Genomic DNA, 6,084 nt, shown 5'->3' on the forward strand with positions numbered 1-6,084 from the left:
TGAAGTGCTTCAAAATCTCCTAGTAGACGGCTGCGTTGACCCTGGACTTAATGAAGCACAGTGGACCAACACCAGCAGATGACATGGCTCCCCAAATCAACACATGTGGAAACTTCACACTGGACTTCAAGCATCTTGCAGTATGTGCCTCTCCATTCTTCCTCTAGACTCTGGGTCCTTGGTTTCCAAATGAGATGCAAAAGTTGCTCTCATCAGAAAAGAGGACTTTGTGTTTTGCTCTATTGTTTTCTGTGCTGTATAGTCCAACTTATTGTCTACAATTCCATTAAAATTTCCCATCATAACTATAATAGCATAGTCCAGTTCGATTATTTTCATATGTAAATTTTTGTAGAATTCTTCTTGATTGTCATTCGGAGCATAGATTGCAATCAGGAGTGTTTTCATATTATTGTCCATTATTTCCACCATTAGTATTCTTCCGTCATCATCGATATAAATCAATTTTGCTGGGATGGTCTCTTTAATATATAAAACCACTCCTCTTTTCTTACATTGGGTCAAGGAAGTAAATATTTTCCCTAGTTTTGGCTGTATCAACAATTGTTCATATTGTTTTTTAATATGTACTTCTTGTAGATAAATTATATCAAATTTTAATTTGTCTAATTAATGAAAGGTTTTCCTTCTTTTAATGGCTGAGTTAAGTCCATTTATATTAATTGTAATCAGTTTTTTCTGTTCCATGGTTATATTTTGTAGTTAGGTTTGGCAGCTCTCGTAGATCTTAGTTCATGTTGTTCTTTGGCTTCCACCTTTCCACCTACTGCACCTTCTTCTTTTTCAATCGCCATTTGGCAGTCCTCTTGGAATTCAATTAGTGAGATTTCTTTTTCTGCCTCTTCCTCTTTCCCTCCAAAAAATTCTGTATAAAATAATTCCGCTTTCTTAATTGAGTCAATTCTATGTCTCTGTTCTTGCCATGTATATATTAAACCTTCTGGAATCAGCCATCTATAATTCACCTCTTTTTTAAGTAGCATTTTAGTCAGGAATCAGTATTCTCTTCTCTTCTCATCTCTCTCATTCTTCTGGGTATTTGTTTCAAGACCACAATCTCCTTGTCTTTATATTTCAATGTTTTCTCTTTTACCACTTGCAATATTTGCGTTTTAATGGCTTTCTTTGTAGATCTAATGTGAACTTCCCTTGGTAAGCTATTTCTCATCACATATCTTGTGAAAACTCGATAAACCTCATCTATTCCATCCATCATCTTTTCTTGAGTTATTTCCAAAGCTTCAGCCAGTATTTCTATCATTATCTCAGCTAAGTTTTGTCCTTTTTCTTCCTCTACGTTTTGGAATCTAAGATAGAATTCTGATCTATCCATCTCCCATCTCAACATGCCACTTTTATCTTGTCCAACCACCGTTAATCTATTATCAATATCTCCAATCTTCTTGTCTCTTTGTTTATCTTCTTCAATTTTTTGGAATCTCTCATCATACTTCAACATCATTTGTTGGATGTTCTCCACTTTTTCATTGGTTTTCCCTGTTCTTTGTTCAATGTTCTCTGTTCTTTGTTCAATGTTCTCTGTTCTTTGTTCAATGTTCTCTATTCTCTTTTCAATATTCTCTGATCTTGCTTGAATATTTTGAATTCCTTGCATAATCATCTGCAGAGTCACTTTTTCTTGTTCTTTTTCTTGCTTTAACAATGTTTGTATTGAACGTTGTCCTCCAGATGGTGGAGAGGAAGAAGTAGAAGTTGAAGAACCAGGAGCGGTAAATTTCCTACTCATTTAAGCAATTCAAAATCTTCAAGTTCTTCTAAACCTTAATCCAATTGTGAAATAACCAATTGTAGTTCGAAATAAAAATAGTAGAAAAAAGAAGCCAAATAGTAATGATTAAAAAAAGTGGGGGGGAGGACAAAATTTCTTCAGGTTCTTATATACCTTAATCCAATCAGTAGTTAGATGAAGAAAAAAGCTTGAAAAAAAAAGAAAGAAAAGGAAGAATTGTTCAGGTTTTTCAACACCTTAATCCAATTGAGAGGTTTCAAATAGAAAAGAGTGCATAAAAATAAACCAGAAAGGTAGATGAAAAAACAAAAATACCAGGAAAGGAGAAAAAAAGGCAATTCCCTTAAAAAAAAAAGGAAACATTAATACTAAAGCTTTCCCTTTAAAATAAAAAGCAAGCATACAGATTGGACTTCCAAAGAAAAAAAAGAAAAACAAAGACAAGCTCCAACAAAGCCAAAGATCCAAATAGCTATTGCAAAAAAAAAAAAGATAAAATGAAATAAAATAAAGCTGGTGAGGAGGGATAGCACAACTTAGAAAAAGTTTAAAAAGCACATTGCACTTTGTTTAATTATCCAAGGCTCTTATTATAACTCTCTTCTCCAAAAACTTATCACCTTTTTCCCCTTAAGTTTCAACACCAGACTCCAGCTACTGATAGAAACCCAGAAGAGCACCTGCAATAATACTCTCCCATGCTCTTCCCTCTATCTTATCAAATAGCAATGTCCTTGGAAAAAAAGTCTCAGTTCTTTCTTTCTCAGCTTTGTCTGGTCACAGGAGAAATAGAATATTTCCAAGCCTCTAGTTGGCAGTGTTACAAAGTTTCTTTGCTTTCACTTTCCCCCTCCTTTTCCAAGCAAAATAAAATAAGAATTAATTTTAAAAAAGATTTTTTTAAAAAGAAATAACTAAAAGGGAGTCTCTAACCTAAAATGTTACAAAATTTAAAAAGAGAAAAAAAATAGATGGAAAAGAAAAAAACCAGTCCAGTTTCAAAATATAAGATCATGTATGGAAAATCCAACAATGAGAAAAAACATTACTTGACATTCCTGTTTAAAATCGCCGCTTAATCACTTCTGTCAAAACTTTTACAGATTCTTTGTTTTCCTTAGGGTGTCCTTTCAGATCTTAGAATAAAGAAAAAGTTCTCACCAAACCGGCACACTCTCTCTTTCTGTTCTCTTTCCTTTTGGAGCTGTCCCAACTTCAGCAGCTTTAATGGCTGCCTCTTTGCCGCTGGCAAGAAGAGCTTCTCCTGGATCTACCAGGGACTTTGCGGTATCCCTGGGATTGACAGGATGCGCTCTTCACTTTCACCGTCTCTTCGGGACAGTTTAGATCTGATAGGATCATCCAGGAGCAAAGATATCGGCAACGATCTCAGACCTCCAAGATCGCATGCCGTATTGTCGTGACACCAGCTCCGCCCTCCCAATATGACATTTGAAGCCCATGTCCAGGATCCGTCTGTGTGCGATAGCTCTTGATGCACTGATCCCAGTCTCAGTCCACTCCTTGTGAAAGTCCCCAACACTTTTGAATGGCCTTTTCCTGACAATCCTCCCCAGGCTGCGATCATCCCTTCTGCTTGTGCACCTTTTTCTTCCACACTTTTCCCTTCCACAGAACTTTCTATTAATGTGCTTTGATACAGCACTTTGGGAACATCTAACTTGTTTTGCAATTACCTTTTGAGGCTTTCCCTCCTTATGGAGGTTGTCAATGATGGTTTTCTGCACAACTGTCAGGTCAGCAGTCTTTCCCATGATTGTGATTCCTACTGAACCAGACTGAGAGACCATTTAAAAGCTCAGGAACCCTTTGCAGGTGTAATGGCTTGATCAGCTGATTAGAGTGGGACACTTTGAGCCTAGAATATTGAACCTTTTCACAATATTCTAATTTTCTGAGATAGTGGATTTGGGGTTTTCATAAGCTATAAGCCATAATCATCTCAATTATGACACATCACGGCTTGAACTATCTTGCTTTGCATGTAATGAGTCTATCTCATATATTAGGTTTACCTTTTAAGTTGCATTCCTGAAATAAATGAACTTTTGCATGATATTCTAATTTTTTGAGTTTCACTGTATATTGCAGTCCAAAGTTACTCCTCAAAAAGTTCAATAATCATAGTCCTTTATATCTCAGGATTATTCATCAATTCCATGTAATTTCAGGAAGCTTCTGCAAGTCAACATCACTTTGTGTTACTTAAAAGTCTTCTTTATTTTCATAATAGTCTTTCCAGTAATACTGTAGCTAGTTATAAAACAGTAAGTGTCACCACAGTCCTCTAGATGAATGTTTATTTCTCACATCAAAAGGTTTTTCTAAACTTCTAGTGGTCTGGTATATTCCATTCATCAGTAGATGGCTCCCTTGACTTAGGTTTCAGTGTTGTTTCAAGTCTTATAGATTTAATTATTCCAAATTTAGTTCAATTTATGGAAGCAAAGTAACTGTTCAAATAAATTCAAGTAGATAGTCCAGCATTTATAATGCTTTTCCAAAACAATGCCTGCCCAATTTAAAAGTCCAATTTTCTATGTTTTAAAAGGTCTTTATGCCTTGTACACCTTTGACTGCTCACCAAGCCACGCAACAAACACCATCATAAATTTTACAGACGACGTGACCATGATTGGTCTCATCTCCAGAGAGGATGAGACGGCATACAGGGCAGAAGTAGAGAACCTGTCTACCTGGTGTTCACAGAACAATCTGTCATGAATGTCCATAAAACCAAAGAACTGATTATGGACTTCAGGAAACGTGGACGGGACCACACCCCACTCATCATCAACAGAGAATGAGCGGAAACTTCCCTATGATCAGATTCCTTGGCATCCATATTTCAGCTGATATCTCCTGCTCCCCTAATACCAAGGCCATAGTGAAGAAGGCTCAGTAGCAGCTGCACTTCCTGCGGTTTCTCAGGAAGAACAATCTGGATAAGAAGCTGTTGCTGGCTCTCTATAAAGCCTCTGTGGAGAGCACTCTGACATATTGTCTGGGTGTGTGGTATGCAGGCTGCACAGTTGAGGACAGGAAAACTGTACAGAGGGTGATAAACACAGCTCAAAAGATCATTGGTTCCCCTCTGCCCTCCCTGGAAGACTTAGCCAGGTCCTGGTGCCAAAACAGAATCAAGGCCATTATAGAAGACCCCTCACACCCTGGCAATTATCTTTTTGACCTGCTGCTGTCTGGACGGTGTTTTAGGACAATAAAATCCCACACCACTAGATTAACAAATAGTTTCTTTCCCTGGGCCATCCAAACCGCAAATAAACACTAAGTCACTACCTTATTAAGATGTGCAAAAATATGAAATCTCAATGCCCCATTCAGATGTATAACATATTACAGTACAATCCATCTCTTTTGTATTATACTCGGCTAAGTGTTACAGTCAGTGTTGGATGTATATTTTGTGTATATTCGTAGATATTATACTCTCAAATTGCAAATGGAGAAGTGAGTACTCTATTTTTCTTATCTTCATTTTTAAGTGCTTTGGTTTTATTGTATTGAGAATAGTTGCTGGGGTGCATCCACAGTTTTGTTGTACTTATACAATGACAATACAGTTGTTGTTTGTTGTTTGTTTCTTCTTCTTCTTCTTCTTCTTCTTCTTCTTCTTCTTCTTCTTCTTCTTCTTCTTCTTCTTCTTCTTCTTCTTCTTCTTCTTCTTCCTCCTCCTCCTCCTCCTCCTCTTCCTCTTCCTCTTCCTCCTCCTCCCCTCTCCCTTAGTTCTTTTGGGTCTAGGATTTTTCTCTCTATGGTAATTCACTACTTTTAAAAATAGTTCTAAGAGTCTCTTTTCCTGGATTTTCTTCTTCCTTTTTTTCTTTAAAGTTAGGGTCTAAATAAAAAGGAATCTTCTCACCCAGCTCCAATCACTGGTCATCTGCCTGTTCCTACACATTTCTTTGTTGCCTCGGCTGTCCCAGCTTTGCGGCAGCCATCATGGCTGCCTCTTCTCCTCGTTGAGGCAGAGGGAAGAATTCCTGAGTCCAGCAGGAGAGTTGCTGCTCTCCCCAAACTACAGGGTACCCCTCTTTTATTCTATAGGGTGGCTTCAGTCCTTTAAGAACCCTCCAACAGGAAGAACTCAGCATGAGTGCGCAGAGTCCCACTCCTCACATCCGATAGTGCCACAGTATCAGCCAGAAGTCAATATTATATCCACAACTTCCAATCTAGAATTGGAAGTTGACTTACAGATTCAATCATTAGAAGAATAAATAAAGGTTTGATTCCCAATTAAAACATGAAGACAATCTACTGCTATTTTA

The sequence above is a fragment of the Pseudonaja textilis genome, chromosome Z (genome assembly GCF_049901715.1).
Source record: "Pseudonaja textilis isolate UNSWEBS1 chromosome Z, rPseTex1.2, whole genome shotgun sequence".
Taxonomy (NCBI): Eukaryota; Metazoa; Chordata; class Lepidosauria; order Squamata; family Elapidae; genus Pseudonaja; species Pseudonaja textilis.